The following is a 17,510-nucleotide window of genomic DNA, read 5'->3' on the forward strand; positions in this document are numbered from 1 at the left end:
GAGCCATGTTTTCTTCGGCTGGGAAGGACCAGCGAGAATTTTGTTCGAAAACCAGGAAGCTTCTCTGGCGACGTGGGAATTATTCAAGCGGGAGTTCCTCAAGGCGTTCACGAGCATCATCAGGAAAGAAAGAGCCCAGCTGTTTTTACAGCCACGCATCCAACACCCGAACAAGTCAGTGACCGCATACGTAGAAGATATGAAGCGCCTTTTTCGACGAGTCGATCCTGACATGACACAAGATAAGAAGGTCGAGCTTCATATGCGTGTTGGTAAAAAGGCACTTTTCGCTGGTTTGACCCGCAATCCACCCAAGACCGTTGCTGAATTCACCAGCCAAGCAGCCATCATTGAGAAAACTTTGGAAGCACGAGCCCGCCATTTCCCTCGACAGCTCCAATTGACCTGAACAACGTTCTCGCATGGCGCAGCATTCGGAGGCAACCTGCGGGATGTCATCCGCGAAATTGCACGGGAAGAGTTGCGTCGCCTATTACCACCGTCAAACCAGCCTCAAGTTGCGACCCCTGAAGAAATCGCACGCGGAGAAGTGCAACATGCGCTTGGCCCCACGTCATCTTCGCCTCCAGCTCAAGCTCCAGCCTTAACCTACGCTGCAGTGCGCAGACCTCGGCCCCAACGAGAGAGCCGAAGTTCGCTTCTTAGACGTCAACCAGCTGTTCCTGAAAGCAGCCCCCGTGCCCCCGCCCGCCCAGCCTACGAACGAAGCCCAAGCCCCAGGAAGTGCGACGCCTGGAGGACTTCCAAAAACCGCCCGTTGTGCTTCCAATGCGGCGAAGTAGGTCATGTACTTCGCCACTGCCCGTACAGACGTATCGGCTTGCGTGGTATCGCCATCGACGCCCCACGACCATTCCCCGGCCAGCGGCCACGGGAAATCGACGACTATCTGCACAGAGGGGAGTACGCGTCGTCAAGCAGTTTTTCCCGCTCGCCGTCGCCGTCCATCGCACGTTATACATCACCGGCCGCAGCTACGCCGCGGCTGTCCGAGGAAGGTCCCCTAGCCCCCGTAGGGCAAAATAAAAAAAATTGGCGGGGGCTTAGCTTTGGTTCAGCCTGGTAGGTTGCGAAAGCAGGTGTTTTATACTGCATATGCAGCGCCTCTAGTGGGAAAAACGCGGCGCGCCATGGCAAGCGGCCGCCGTTACCCGACGAGCAGAGTTGGTAGCCCGTCTTTCGCTCCTGGTATGACGTCACACCATAACGTCACTAACGCCTCTAGCGCGAGGAGCGCGGCGCACCGTGGCAAGCGGCCGCCGTTACCCGACGAGCAGAGTTGGTAGCCCGTCTTTCGCTCCTGGTATGACGTCACACCATAACGTCACCAGCGCCTCTAGCGCGAGGAGTGCGGCGCACCGTGGCAAGCGGCCGCCGTTACCCGACGAGAAGAGTTGGTAGCCCGTCTTTCGCTCCTGGTATGACGTCACACCATAACGTCACTAACGCCTCTAGCGCGAGGAGCGCGGCGCACCGTAGCAAGCGGCCGCCGTTACCCGACGAGCAGAGTTGGTAGCCCGTCTTTCGCTCCTGGTGTGACGTCACACCATAACGTCACTAGCGCCTCTGGCGCGAGGAGCGCGGCGCACCGTGGCAAGCGGCCGCCGTTACCCGACGAGCAGAGTTGGTAGCCCGTCTTTCGCTCCTGGTATGACGTCACACCATAACGTCACTAGCGCCTCTAGCGCGAGGAGCGCGGCGCACCGTGGCAAGCGGCCGCCGTTACTCGACGAGCAGAGTTGGTAGCCCGTCTTTCGCTCCTGGTATGACGTCACACCATAACGTCACTAGCGCCTTTAGCGCGAGGAGCGCGGCGCACCGTGGCAAGCGGCCGCCGTTACCCGACGAGCAGAGTTGGTAGCCCGTCTTTCGCTCCTGGTATGACGTCACACCATAACGTCACTAGCGCCTCTAGCGCGAGGAGCGCGGCGCACCGTGGCAAGCGGCCGCCGTTACCCGATGAGCAGAGTTGGTAGCCCGTCTTTCGCTCCTGGTATGATGTCACACCATAACGTCACTAGCGCCTCTAGCGCGAGGAGTGCGGCGCACTGTGGCAAGCGGCCGCCGTTACCCGACGAGCCGAGCTGGTAGCCCGTCTCGCGCTCCTGGCATGACGTCACGCTGTAACGTCACTAGCGCCTCTAGCAGCGAGGAGCGCGGCACACCGTGGCAAATGGCCGCCGTTACCCGACGAGCCGAGCTGGTAGCCCGTCTTTCGCTCCTCGCAATTACGTCACGCTGTAACGTCACTAGCGCCTCTAGCGCGAGGAGCGCGGCGCGCCGTGGCAAGCGGCCGCCCTTACCCGACGAGCAGAGTTGGTAGCCCGTCTTTCGCTCCTGGTATGACGTCACACCATAACGTCACTAGCGCCTCTAGCGCGAGGAGCGCGGCGCGCCGTGGCAAGCGGCCGCCGTTACCCGACAAGCCCAGTTGATAGCCCGTCTCTCGCTCCTGGTAAGACGTCATGCTGTAACGTCACTAGCGCCTCTAGCGCGAGGAGCGCGGCGCGCCGTGGCAAGCGGCCGCCGTTACCCGACGAGCCGAGGTGGTAGCCCGTCTCTCGCTCCTGTCGTGACGTCACGCTGTAACGTCACTAGCGCCTCTAGCGCGAGGAGCGCGGCGCGCCGCGGCAAGCGGCCGCCGTTACCCGACGAGCCGAGCTGGTAGCCCGTCTTCCGCTCCTGGTCTGACGTCACACCAAACGTCACTAACGCCTCTAGCGCGAGGAGCGCGGCGCGCCGTGGGAAGCGGCCGCCGTTACCCGACGAGCCGAGCTGGTAGCCCGTCTCTCGCTCCTGGTATGACGTCACACCATAACGTCACTAGCGCCACTAGCGCGAGGAGCGCGGCGCGCCGTGGCAAGCGGCCGCCGTTACCCGACGAGCCGAGCTGGTAGCCCGTCTTTCGCTCCTGGTATGACGTCACATCATAACGTCACTAGCGCCTCTAGCGCGAGGAGCGCGGCGCACCGTGGCAAGCAGCCGCCGTTACCCGACGAGCGGAGTTGGTAGCCCGTCTTTCGCTCCTGGTATGACGTCACACCATAACGTCACTAGCGCCTCTAGCGCGAGGAGCGCGGCGCGCCGTGGCAAGCGGCCACCGTTACCTGACGAGCCGAGCTGGTAGCCCGTCTTTCGCTCCTGGTATGACGTCACACCATAACGTCACTAGCGCCTCTAGCGCGAGGAGCGCGGCGCGCCGTGGCAAGCGGCCACCGTTACCTGACGAGCCGAGCTGGTAGCCCGTCTCTCGCTCCTGGTATGACGTCACACCATAACGTCACTAGCGCCTCTAGCGCGAGGAGCGCGGCGCACCGTGCAAGCGGCCGCCGTTACCCGACGAGCAGTGTCGGTAGCCCGTCTTTCGCTCCTGGTATGACGTCACACCAAACGTCACTAGCGCCTCTAGCGCGAGGAGCGCGGCGCGCCATGGCAAGCGGCCGCCGTTACCCGACGAGCAGAGTTGGTAGCCCGTCTTTCGCTCCTGGTATGACGTCACACCATAACGTCACTAGCGCCTCTAGCGCGAAGAGCGCGGCGCGCCGTGGCAAGCGGCCGCCGTTACCCGACGAATAGTTGGTAGCCCGTCTTTCGCTCCTGGTATGACGTCACACCATAACGTCACGAGCGCCTCTAGCGCGAAGAGCGCGGCGCGCCGTGGCAAGCGGCCGCCGTTACCCGACAAGCCCAGTTGATAGCCCGTCTCTCGCTCCTGGTAAGACGTCACGCTGTAACGTCACTAGCGCCTCTAGCGCGAGGAGCGCGGCGCGCCGTGGCAAGCGGCCGCCGTTACCCGACAAGCCCAGTTGATAGCCCGTCTCTCGCTCCTGGTAAGACGTCACACCATAACGTCACTAGCGCCTCTAGCGCGAGGAGCGCGGCGCGCCGTGGCAAGCGGCCGCCGTTACCCGACGAGCCGAGGTGGTAGCCCGTCTCTCGCTCCTGTCATGACGTCACGCTGTAACGTCACTAGCGCCTCTAGCGCGAGGAGCGCGGCGCGCCGTGGCAAGCGGCCGCCGTTACCCGACGAGCCGAGGTGGTAGCCCGTCTCTCGCTCCTGTCATGACGTCACGCTGTAACGTCACTAGCGCCTCTAGCGCGAGGAGCGCGGCGCGCCGTGGCAAGCGGCCGCCGTTACCCGACAAGCCCAGTTGATAGCCCGTCTCTCGCTCCTGGTATGACGTCACACCATAACGTCACTAGCGCCTCTAGCGCGAAGAGCGCGGCGCGCCGTGGCAAGCGGCCGCCGTTACCCGACAAGCCCAGTTGATAGCCCGTCTCTCGCTCCTGGTAAGACGTCACACCATAACGTCACTAGCGCCTCTAGCGCGAGGAGCGCGGCGCGCCGTGGCAAGCGGCCGCCGTTACCCGACGAGCCGAGGTGGTAGCCCGTCTCTCGCTCCTGTCATGACGTCACGCTGTAACGTCACTAGCGCCTCTAGCGCGAGGAGCGCGGCGCGCCGCGGCAAGCGGCCGCCGTTACCCGACGAGCCGAGCTGGTAGCCCGTCTTCCGCTCCTGGTCTGACGTCACACCAAAGGTCACTAACGCCTCTAGCGCGAGGAGCGCGGCGCGCCGTGGGAAGCGGCCGCCGTTACCCGACGAGCCGAGCTGGTAGCCCGTCTCTCGCTCCTGGTATGACGTCACACCATAACGTCACTAGCGCCACTAGCGCGAGGAGCGCGGCGCGCCGTGGCAAGCGGCCGCCGTTACCCGACGAGCCGAGCTGGTAGCCCGTCTTTCGCTCCTGGTATGACGTCACATCATAACGTCACTAGCGCCTCTAGCGCGAGGAGCGCGGCGCACCGTGGCAAGCAGCCGCCGTTACCCGACGAGCAGAGTTGGTAGCCCGTCTTTCGCTCCTGGTATGACGTCACACCATAACGTCACTAGCGCCTCTAGCGCGAGGAGCGCGGCGCACCGTGCAAGCGGCCGCCGTTACCCGACGAGCAGTGTCGGTAGCCCGTCTTTCGCTCCTGGTATGACGTCACACCAAACGTCACTAGCGCCTGTAGCGCGAGGAGCGCGGCGCGCCATGGCAAGCGGCCGCCGTTACCCGACGAGCAGAGTTGGTAGCCCGTCTTTCGCTCCTGGTATGACGTCACACCATAACGTCACTAGCGCCTCTAGCGCGAAGAGCGCGGCGCGCCGTGGCAAGCGGCCGCCGTTACCCGACGAATAGTTGGTAGCCCGTCTTTCGCTCCTGGTATGACGTCACACCATAACGTCACGAGCGCCTCTAGCGCGAAGAGCGCGGCGCGCCGTGGCAAGCGGCCGCCGTTACCCGACGAGCCGAGCTGGTAGCGCGTCTTTCGCTCCTGGTATGACGTCACACCATAACGTCACTAGCGCCTCTAGCGCGAGGAGCGCGGCGCACCGTGGCAAGCGGCCGCCGTTACCCGACGAGTAGAGTTGGTAGCCCGTCTTTCGGTCCTGGTATGACGTCATACCATAACGCCACTAGCGCCTCTAGCGCGACGAGCGCGGCGCGCCGTGGCAAGCGGCCGCCGTTACCCGACGAGCAGAGTTGGTAGCCCGTCTTTCGCTCCTGGTTTGACGTCACACCATAACGTCACTAGCGCCTCTAGCGCGAGGAGCGCGGCGCGCTGTGGCAAGCGGCCGCCGTTACCCGACGAGCCGAGCTGGTAGCCCGTCTCTCGCTCCTGGCATGACGTCACGCTGTAACGTCACTAGCGCCTCTAGCGCGAGGAGCGCGGCGCGCCGTGGCAAGCGGCCGCCGTTACCCGACGAGCCGAGCTGGTAGCCCCTCTTCCGCTCCTGGTATGACGTCACACCATAACGTCACTAGCGCCTCTAGCGCGAGGAGCGCGGCGCACCGTGGCAAGCGGCCGCCGTTACCCGACGAGCAGAGTTGGTAGCCCGTCTTTCGCTCCTGGTATGACGTCACACCATAACGTCACTAGCGCCGCTACCGCGAGGAGCGCGGCGCGCCGAGGAGCGCGGCGCGCTGTGGCAAGCGGCCGCCGTTACCCGACGAGCCGAGCTGGTAGCCCGTCTCTCGCTCCTGGCATGACGTCACGCTGTAACGTCACTAGCGCCTCTAGCGCGAGGAGCGCGGCGCGCCGTGGCAAGCGGCTGCCGTTACCCGACGAGCCGAGCTGGTAGCCCCTCTTTCGCTCCTGGTATGACGTCACACCATAACGTCACTAGCGCCTCTAGCGCGAGGAGCGCGGCGCACCGTGGCAAGCGGCCGCCGTTACCCGGCGAGCAGAGTTGGTAGCCCGTCTTTCGCTCCTGGTATGACGTCACACCATAACGTCACTAGCGCCGCTACCGCGAGGAGCGCGGCGCGCCGTGGCAAGCGGCCGCCGTTACCCGATGAGCCGAGCTGGTAGCCCGTCTCTCGCTCCTGGTATGACGTCACACCATAACGTCGCTAGCGCCTCTAGCGCGAGGAGCGCGGCGCACCGTGGCAAGCGGACGCCGTTACCCGACGAGCAGAGTCGGTAGCCCGTCTTTCGCTCCTGGTATGACGTCACACCATAACGTCACTAGCGCCGCTACCGCGAGGAGCGCGGCGCGCCGTGGCAAGCGGCCGCCGTTACCCGATGAGCCGAGCTGGTAGCCCGTCTCTCGCTCCTGGTATGACGTCACACCATAACGTCGCTAGCGCCTCTAGCGCGAGGAGCGCGGCGCACCGTGGCAAGCGGACGCCGTTACCCGACGAGCAGAGTCGGTAGCCCGTCTTTCGCTCCTGGTATGACGTCACACCATAACGTCACTAGCGCCGCTACCGCGAGGAGCGCGGCGCGCCGTGGCAAGCGGCCGCCGTTACCCGATGAGCCGAGCTGGTAGCCCGTCTCTCGCTCCTGGCATGACGTCACGCTGTAACGTCACTAGCGCCTCTAGCGCGAGGAGCGCGGCGCGCCGTGGCAAGCGGCCGCCGTTACCCGACGAGCCGAGCTGGTAGCCCCTCTTCCGCTCCTGGTATGACGTCACACCATAACGTCACTAGCGCCTCTAGCGCGAGGAGCGCGGCGCACCGTGGCAAGCGGCCGCCGTTACCCGACGAGCAGAGTTGGTAGCCCGTCTTTCGCTCCTGGTATGACGTCACACCATAACGTCACTAGCGCCGCTACCGCGAGGAGCGCGGCGCGCCGAGGAGCGCGGCGCGCTGTGGCAAGCGGCCGCCGTTACCCGACGAGCCGAGCTGGTAGCCCGTCTCTCGCTCCTGGCATGACGTCACGCTGTAACGTCACTAGCGCCTCTAGCGCGAGGAGCGCGGCGCGCCGTGGCAAGCGGCTGCCGTTACCCGACGAGCCGAGCTGGTAGCCCCTCTTTCGCTCCTGGTATGACGTCACACCATAACGTCACTAGCGCCTCTAGCGCGAGGAGCGCGGCGCACCGTGGCAAGCGGCCGCCGTTACCCGGCGAGCAGAGTTGGTAGCCCGTCTTTCGCTCCTGGTATGACGTCACACCATAACGTCACTAGCGCCGCTACCGCGAGGAGCGCGGCGCGCCGTGGCAAGCGGCCGCCGTTACCCGATGAGCCGAGCTGGTAGCCCGTCTCTCGCTCCTGGTATGACGTCACACCATAACGTCACTAGCGCCTCTAGCGCGAGGAGCGCGGCGCACCGTGGCAAGCGGCCGCCGTTACCCGGCGAGCAGAGTTGGTAGCCCGTCTTTCGCTCCTGGTATGACGTCACACCATAACGTCACTAGCGCCGCTACCGCGAGGAGCGCGGCGCGCCGTGGCAAGCGGCCGCCGTTACCCGATGAGCCGAGTTGGTAGCCCGTCTTTCGCTCCTGGTATGACGTCACACCATAACGTCACTAGCGCCTCTAGCGCGAGGAGCGCGGCGCGCCGTGGCAAGCGGCCGCCGTTAGCCGACCAGCCGAGCTGGTAGCGCGTCTTTGGCTCCTGGTATGACGTCAGACCATAACGTCACTAGCGCCTCTAGCGCGAGGAGCGCGGCGCACCGTGGCAAGCGGCCGCCGTTACCCGACGAGCAGAGTCGGTAGCCCGTCTTTCGCTCCTGGTTTTTACTTAAAGGAATTGGTGAGCGCTAAAAACCACGGAAAAAGGACTAATACACAGGACGAAGCGCTTTCTAACAACTGTTTTAATCTCAAAAGGAACATGACTATATACACACATTTGACGTCATATCATGCACAGAAGATGGTGGAGCGCACGCGCTGACAAGAATGAAAATGAAAAAAGGAAAACAGGTAAAAAAGGTAAAAACTACGCGCGCTTACAACAGCTGAAGATTGCTATTCTTGAGATAGGTTATTTCAGTTCCCCCTAACATGACCGAAGGGGAGCTGACGCATTGCTTATCCGGAGCAACGTGCATTGCGAAAGCTTCGATAATTTCTCTTTCCCGTCTGTTTCGAGCCCTACCTATTACCTTGGTGTTTTTTAGCAGTGGTATGCATTTACAGTGTGCACAATGAGGTGCCAGATTCCCGGATTTGGCAATTTGTTCACATAATCTTTCCTGTTCCCGGAGCCTCTTGTTAAGGCATCTGCCCGTTTGCCCAACGTAAGTTCGTTGGCAGCTGAGCGGAATGCTGTAAATGACGTTTTCGTCACACTTTACATAGGTGTTTTCGTGTTTGATATTGCACCCAGGCTTCTTTTTGTGCTCTTCAGTCTCATTGACCTTCTTACACATTCCATGAGCTTATTGGGAGCTGAGAAAACCACCTGGACTCCGTACTTGTTGGCTGTCCTCCTTATTCTGTGGGAAATATTGTGAACATATGGCATCACGGCAGGGCGTCCTTCGTAGCTCGTTTTCTTAGTTTTGTGGGACCCAGTAACTTCTCTTAGTAAGCTTTCTGCAATGCCGCAAAGTAGTTGCTCCGGATAACCGCTCTCCTTCAATCGGAAGACCTGTTGTCCTACGCTGTGAGTTATCAAGTGGGGGCATAAGCTCATTGGAATGTGTAAGAAGGTCAATGAGACTGAAGACCACAAAAAGAAGCCTGGGTGCAATATCAAACACGAAAACACCTATGTAAAGTGTGACGAAAACGTCATTTACAGCATTCCGCTCAGCTGCCAACGAACTTACGTTGGGCAAACGGGCAGATGCCATAACAAGAGGCTCCGGGAACACGAAAGATTATGTGAACAAATTGCCAAATCCGGGAATCTGGCACCTCATTGTGCACACTGTAAATGCATACCACTGCTAAAAAACACCATGGTAATAGGTAGGGCTCGAAACAGACAAGAAAGAGAAATTATCGAAGCTTTCGCAATGCACGTTGCTCCGGATAAGCAATGCGTCAGCTCCCCTTCGGTCATGTTAGGGGGAACTGAATTAACCTATCTCAAGAATAGCAATCTTCAGCTGTTGTAAGCGCGCGTAGTTTTTACCTTTTTTACCTGTTTTCCTTTTTTCATTTTCATTCTTGTCAGCGCGTGCGCTCCACCATCTTCTGTGCATGATATGACGTCAAATGTGTGTATATAGTCGCGTTCCTTTTGAGATTAAAACAGTTGTTAGCAAGCGCTTCGTCCTGTGTATTAGTCCTTTTTCCGTGGTTTTTAGCGCTCACCAATTCCTTTAAGTATGTATTTCCAACTAGCCCCAGTAGTAGCTCTTTCGCTCCTGGTATGACGTCACACCATAACGTCACTAGCGCCTCTAGCGCGAGGAGCGCGGCGCACCGTGGGAAGCGGCCGCCGTTACTCGACGAGCCGAGCTGGTAGCCGGTCTCTCGTTCCTGGCATGACGTCAGGCAGTAACGTCCCTAGCGCCTCTAGCGGGAGGAGCGCGGCGCGCCGTGGCAAGCGGCCGCCGTTACCCGACAAGCCCACTTGATAGCCCGTCTCTCGCTCCTGGTAAGACGTCATGCTGTAACGTCTCTAGGCGTGGTATGACGTCAGGGGTCATTCTAAAGGTTAAACGTAGGAAGTGATCGCCGCTACGCGAAAGGCCGTTCATGGGAGTAGAATTGCTTTCGCAATAAAAACCCTGTGGAGGTCAGGTGGCTTGCCGAGGAAACGACGAAGATCCTCCAGCGACCACGCCGTATGAAGGCGTCGCACCCACTACGCCGACGCCATATACAACGACAACCTCGACGACGATGCGAACCACCTTCAAAACGACGCCGCCATCAAGAAAAGCTTCGACCACAAGCCTCACCCACGATTCACATACATGACGAAACCGTTACCCGACACCGAGGACGACATGGAACTCCAGAGCCAGGACATCCGACTTAGAAGTGGTTATTGATGTCCGGAAAGTAACCGCTCTAGTCGACACGGGAGCCGATTATTCGGTCAGTGATGAATGGACCATTCGCTGCGCAGCTAAGGAAAGTAACGACCGTTCAGGACAGCCCACAAATTAGCACCGCAGGGGGCCACCTCAATACGACATCAGGACGATGCACAGCGCTAGTGACTCTCAAGGGATATACCTATCGTGCGAACTTCGTAGTGCTACTGCAATTCAGTAGAGTTAGTTCTTGGGATAGTTGGTATACGTTATTTAAACTTATAGTTTTTCAGCGCAACGACACACGGCCAAAGAATAGAAGCAGGAAGAGAAGAAGGACGAACACAGCGCGGACTGTCAACTGTTTTTTTTAACGTCTTTATTTCTGCATTTAGTAGGTCGATACCTTGCGGCAAAACTAAGGTGCTTCATATAGGTTGGGTGGGGGATTGGTTAAGGGTGGGGGTGAAGGTTGGAGTGCGGGTGGGGGACCGGTGTCCGCTTCTTCATCGAGGTAGTGTCGTCCAGAGGTCGGCCATTCATCTTCCTTGTAGTAGGAAAGAAAAGTTCGCCAGAGCCGGAGTGCGTCTGATGGCCCGATGTGCGATAGCGGATCGACCCATTCCTGCAAGGTTCCAGGTCGAAGCCCGCCCACGGACTTGAGTGCTCTCTCCTGTACTGCGTCAAAGGTAGGGCAGCTCCACAGGAGATGTTCGGTCTTGTCTCTGGCAGGGCACGTCGGGCACTGAGGAGTAGGGTATGAGCGCGGGTTTATGAGGTGCAACTTCGTTGGTGATAGAAGTTGGCCGGTCTGGGCTCGGCGAAGGAGCACTGCCTCCACTCTCCGGAATGTGCTATGTGGACGGCGATATAGTTGCTCAGGGTTGGCCAAGTGCTGGAGTATGCTGCGTCAATAGCGTTGTGCGCTATGCCATGTCTCCGCCCTATCCATATGGGGCGACGACGGGTGCGCAACGTCATCAGGGGGCAAAGAAGCGGAAACGAATGTGAATCGAGGCAAATGTGCGGAAAGAGCTGCTGCGCGCGCTGCCTGGTGTGCCTTTTCGTTTCCAGTGATTCCTTCGTGTGCAGGAATCCATTTGATAATTAAAGTGCAGCCCTCCTCACGCAGGCGATGGGCTTCTGTTCGAATAGTGTTGAAAACGCCATAGTCAGCTCCCCCTGCGCGGCAGGCGGTGTACGCTGCGTGTGAATCTGTGTAAACATGGTAGGTGCAAGGAGCCGGATCTTGTCTTCCTACTATTCGAGTAATGGCAAGTCGTATGGCAATGAGTTTGAGATTGGTGACGGTGTGTTCCTCGGAAAGCCGTTGAACTACAGAGGTATCTGACACAGAATCGTGACAAGCTATAGCGGCGCAGTGTTGAAACTGAGCGGCGTCTGTGTATAGTTGGATGGCTCTATCCTGGGCTTACTTGTATGACGTCTTCTCGTGCCATTTGGCGGCAGCTTTGCGCCTTTGAGGATTAGCCGAACTCATATTCTTTGGTAATGGCATACCATCTACTAAGTCGATCAGTTCCCATGGCGGGCAGCGGAAGAAAGTGGCTCTAAGTTGTCAACGTTGTAGCCTAATGCCCGCAGGATCTGTCGGCCAGCCGCCGTTGTGGAGAGACGGACTTGCTGGGCTTGCGATTGCTGCTCTGCCAGATCCTGCAGGGCATTGATTTTGCTGCATGCGTGTAGATTCACTACTGGGCAGTACTGCGGCAGACCAGTAACTAGGCGCATCGCCTTGCGATTTATTAGCTCAAGCTGAAGGCGTTGGGTTGCGTTAAGCCGCATGTACGAATATGCGTGCAGGAGTTTTGATGTTATGTGTGCCAGGGTAATCTGACGCAGCCCCACCTCCTTGATTCCCCATCCACGCGCAGAGACGCGGCGCATAAGGTGTAAAGCCTGATAACAGCTATGCATCGTGTTATGAAGCCACCTTTTGGCTCCTCCATCCTCGTCAATAAGCATGCCGATTATATGGATTGTTTGTTTCCGGCAGATAACTGAGTGCCCTAAATGAAGAGAGATAAGTTTGCGTTCGGCCTCGGCTCATACCCGCGAACCGTTTAAGACAACCACATTCTCGGTTTTTTCGGGAGAGGTTTCAATTCCACACTTCTTGATGTATTCATGGACGGTACTAAGACCTGTTTGTAGGGCTAGTTCTTGCTCTGCAAGGGGCCTGAATTAGTCCACAACGTTATATCGTCCGCATACACGGCAAAATTAAGACCGGGTATCGACGACAGCATTGGCGGGAGACCTGATATAGCAATGTTAAAAAGAGCCGGTGATATGACAGCGCCTCTGGGGACACCTCTTTGGTTATGTTGCCATTCACCCTGAGTATCTCCAACCATTACTGAGAAAGTTTTCTGCAAGAAAGGCTTTCACGAATCGGTAGAGGTTGCCGCCTATCCCCACTTCCTGTAGCCGGCAAAGTATGGCCGAGTGGGGCACGGAATTAAACGCCTTTTTAACGTCTACCCCAACAACCACTCGGAGCTGTGCGCTGCTAGGGTATGCGAGAACGTCGTTATAAAGCCTTCTGAGAATGTCTTGGGCACAGAGCCCTCGACGAAAACCTACTTGCATAGGAGACAGGACGTTGTACTTGTCTAAGTACCATTCAACTCTTCTTAGAGCCATACGTTCCATGACCGTACAAAGATTGGACGTCAGCGATATTGGCCTGAGGTCTTGTAATGTTCGACTTGGCTTGCCAGGTTTTGGAATTGGTATTACCAGACTTCTTGCAGGCAAGAGGAAGATCACCGTTGGCCCAGTACTTGTTCATCTCTTTCAAGAGGGCAACTTTATGTGACTTGGGAAGGTTCAGAAGCGTTGAGTAGCGTATATCATCCGTCCCTGGGGCGCTATTGTGATTGGAGTCATACAGAGCTGCCTCCACTTCGTCTAATGTGAAGGGAACGTCGTAATCGTTTGATGTACCTGATACGGGGTCAGCAGGCAAGGCATCTGCATTTTCAGGTTTGGGAAAAGATACCTTCCCTGCTTTTGTAGCTAACTTCGCCGGGGAGACATTCAATTTCAAGGCCATGCATTGCGCAGGGGAAATTGGCTTCTTGCGTCCAAGGATAGCTCGAAATATGTGCCAGAACTTCGATAAGTTAGCTGCTCCACTGAGTGAGTGGCACAGCAGCTGTCAGTCTTGGAGAGCGAGCTCCAGAGTATACTTCTCAACTTATTGACAGATGCGAGTGAGAGCACGACTCCGAAGGGGTGTCCGGCCTGATCGGCGATACGCCTTGAGAGCCCGAAGCCTGCGATTCCACAGATTCAAAAGGTGGGAGTCCGGCTTTGGGGCATTAAATTTGACTGAAAGCTTCGTTGTAGCTTTCTTTTTGGCATCGCTGATCTGAGTAATGAGCTCGTCTAACCCTGTGGGAACATTCACCGTACCGAGAATTCTGCGAAAATCATCCTATGAGACGTGCTCCTCTATTCGACGGCGTTGTTGCCGCTGTAGTGACTTTCGCCCTTGAGGAGCCCATGAGACCACCACGCGATAATGTTCACTGCCCATGACATCATCAGCCCCGACCATAGGATCTCACTGGGATGAGACACTAGTGTCAAGTCTGGGGAAGTGTCTTGTTGACCTTTGTGCTGGCCAAGGGGAGTAGGTAGCGTGAGGTTGTTGGCTATGGTCAGTTTCGCTCTGACAACTTGCTGCCAAAGGTGCCTTCCCCTAACATCTGAGTGATGAGATCCGCAGTTGCTGTGCATGGCGTTCAAAATCACCACCAACTACAACGCGATCTTGAGGATATATCCTTAAGAAGTGTTCCACAAAAGACATATCTCCTCGATATGTCGTAGTACCGAATGATCGCGCATAAATTGGAAAAAACTAAGGCTTGTTGGTCGCCATCTAAGCTAAGGCGTACTCCCGCTACCTCCTGCGTCTGCGTGCACCACGCAGAAGTATCTAGTTCAGTGTGGGCCGTGCGCGACAGAACAAGAACGCATGCCTGCCCATTGGCCATTGGAGGCGTAGATCGCGATCCTGGCCCGGGACGCCGGTGCTCTATGGAAGGGGTGCAGTAAGGTTTGTACCCTATTAGATTGGGCTTATTAATGCCAGTCTCCTGAAGCAGGACAGCAAGAGGAGGCGTTGGCGTGATGGACAGTCTCCTCTGAAGTTCCGCTTGTTTGCGACGGATTCCCCGGCAGTGCCATTGCAAGAACCATATAAAAGAGTCCGAAGCAAAAATGGCATGTGGTTTCGCGCTAATTCCTGCCATCATTAAACAGAAAGGTACGCGGAAGTGAAGATGATGCCTGCCCAATTTCGGGCTCTTGATTCGGAGAAACCTGTGACATTCCCAAGAGTGGGAGCATACGCTTGATCACCTCAGCAGTGACCAGTTCGATAATGCGCGTGAGCTGGTTTTCATCTAAGTGTAGCGTACGCGAACTAACTTTTGCAAGATTCGTTTGCGCGCCGCGTTGCGTATCACGGAGTGTTTCAGCGTAAACCCGATGAATGCGCGCTTGCTTTGGTGCCGTCGCGGTATGCTCAAAAACTGCGGTTAGAGATGAGGTGGCATTCCTTTGACTATTGCTCTCAGATTGTGTGGAGGGCTTGTGCGCGCCTTGCCGTTTAGTTTTATGTCCGCTGTCTCGTGTCTTCTGCAACGGCTGACTTTGTAGTGGAGGGAAGTCCTGATTAACAAGCACAATTGACTCCGAGGCTGCTTGCTGTGTACTGACAGGGCTCTTGTGCGCCGTCGTCGACACCGTTTGGTTACCACGTAGAATCTCGGCTTGTTGTTCGCGTTCTTTTCGTCGCGATACTCGGATACGACGGAAAATGCCATTCCTCACGGTTTTTGTGGCCTGCCGCCGAGCAGGGCACTTTGGGTCCGTGGCTACGTGGGGACCTCTGCAATTGCGGCATAGTGGTTCCGTCAGACAAACCTCGAGGTTTCCATGTGCAAGGCGACCGCAGTACGAGCATCGACGTTGGTCGACTAGTGGACACGAAATTGCCCTGTGTCCGAGTTTGTGACAGGTCTCACATATGATAGACTTCGGGTGATAAGGTGTCACCAGAAGGAGTATGCTGTACAGATGAATTTTACGGGGAAATCTGGAGCCATCAAACGTGATTAGAGCTGCTGCGTTCTTGCCTATAGGCCTTGCGTTTATTACCCTGCACGAGTAGCACGTGAGGTTTGCCATGAGCTGTTCGCTTGTTAACCCGTTGGCATGATAAATGACCCCGCGGATCTGGCCTGGGCGTATGGTTTCATAAGCTTAGATAGGTGTCTCCTTTCCAGAAATTAGGAGAGACTGCAGTCCAATCACATGGTCTCTGGCATGCATATGCGACATGTCGACAGCAAACTGATTGCTTCGTTCAAGAGGCCGTACTTGAAAGCCAGAGTGAAAATCAATTTTTCGAAGCTCATTAGCAACAACTTTGTGCAGCCAGTGTGCGGGGAGTGTCTCTAGTTGTCCAGGTGAGGTTAGCTTAATTATCACAGTGTATTTAACACTGATTGGATCGGCGGCTGCGGCCTCGTTCTTTCGCCTAACAGGCTGCCAATCATCTTCTTCAGTATGTTCATTACCAGCCAAGTGATCGATTCTGCCCATTGGGGTGACTATGGACGCTGGAGCACAGCCTAGCGATCGATAATGCGCATCCGTTAAGCGAGCATTTACAGCTATCTGCGAGTGGGCATGTTTTACGCCGTGTCGTTTGTTCTAAAAGTGAGTGCTTTCTTGAGCCATCCGCGAGGTGCCTGACCCCATCCTAAGTTGCTTGGCAAATTTCAAAAACGGAAAAGTGTAAGATCCTACCTCGGAAGGGGCGCTGCCCGGCTTGTTTTCCGTGGAAAGAACAGAGAATGGGTTGGAGACAGGTATCGTCGCAACCACTGGAGTGGCTTCGTAATCCGCCATGCTTTCGTCGGCTCCGAGCACGGCGTTAGATTGGGCCGCGTTATCTGTGTCGCTGCAAAGCGATGTTACCGCGGCGTCTTGCCGAGGCTGCTGCGAAGCCATGTTGGCGGCTTCGGCGGTAGGCGTATCCGATGCATCCGGATGCTTTCCTGGGGTAGTCGTTGATACGGAAGCGTTGAAACCGGCGTCCACAGGTGGCGAGGAACACGATGGGGGTGGTGCATTCATTTTTGGGAGCCTAGCCCAATAACATCCGGGCCAAAAAGCTTCAAAAAGTCGGAGCGATGCGAACGTGCGTCTGTTCGAGACGGCTGCTTGCAGCGCCACCGTCAACTGTTTATTTAGGGACGCAAACAGAGCTTAAATACGCACAGACCAGCGCAGGCCGACACCGTGCAAGGTAAACAAGAAAAAAGGAAAATAAATCGTATGAAATCTTTATCGCAAAAACTTTGAAAGGAACGTTTTTTCTGCAGCATACAAAAGAACTGAAGTATCGCTGACACATTCTGACCCTGCTCTCTGAATATAATATGCCTCTATCGTTTCACGGGTTGTTTCTGATCTGCTTGCTCAGAATCGTAACTCCCGAAAACACCGGTGTACAATCCTTGCAAGTAGCGCAGTGCTCGACAAGGTTAGCACCTTCCCCATTCCTTAGGTCTCCTGCGTGCTCCCTTAGCCGGTCGTTAACCCAGCGCCCAGTTGGCCCCATGTACGATCTGCCACACGTCAAGGGGATTTCGTACACAACGCCGGTGGCGCATTCTACAAAGGGGTTCACGTGCGTCTTTTTACACCCAGGTTTTTTGCTTTCACCTGTGATGCGTCCGGCCAACTGGCGAAGCTTCCGAGGGGCTGAGAAGACCAACGGCACGTCGTGCCGGTTTGCCACCTTTTTGAGGCCATGGGATACTTTGTGCACGTATGGCATCACTTCTGGCCTTACTTCAGCCTACGGAGGGGTTATTGCCTCCTTGTCAGTTCCGGGCTTCAACTTCTTCAAGTGCGCTTCTTCAACAGCGACAACAACCGACCCAGGGAAACCGGCGGCCTCAAGCCTAGCTTCCCGGATAGTTTCCCGAAACTATCTTGCATATCATGTACACATGATGTTCAGAGCGCAGACTCTAAAAAGAGTTTAGCGATCCCTCTCTTCACAATTTTCGAATGGGATGATGGTAAGGCAGTAGCTCTTTTTGTGCTCTCGGCGAGTAAGACGAGCAAACATTCTTATTGGTGAACCTAATTCTTAAATCCGAGAACTGCAAGCTGTCTTCAATCGGGAGCTCGTACGTGAAAGTGAGCCCCCTGCCATGCTTTTCGAAGCCAC

The 17,510-nt window shown here is 56.9% G+C and overlaps 1 protein-coding gene across 1 annotated transcript in view; it reads left to right on the forward strand.

Annotated features, from left to right (window-relative positions):
- The window catches only part of LOC149326828 (uncharacterized), a 135,525-nt gene that overhangs the window by 16,135 nt on the left and 101,880 nt on the right, over positions 1–17,510 (forward strand). The window lies entirely within an intron of this gene.

The sequence above is a fragment of the Amblyomma mixtum genome, chromosome 10 (genome assembly GCF_055824585.1).
Source record: "Amblyomma mixtum isolate Tamu chromosome 10, ASM5582458v1, whole genome shotgun sequence".
In the NCBI taxonomy this organism is placed as follows: domain Eukaryota; kingdom Metazoa; phylum Arthropoda; class Arachnida; order Ixodida; family Ixodidae; genus Amblyomma; species Amblyomma mixtum.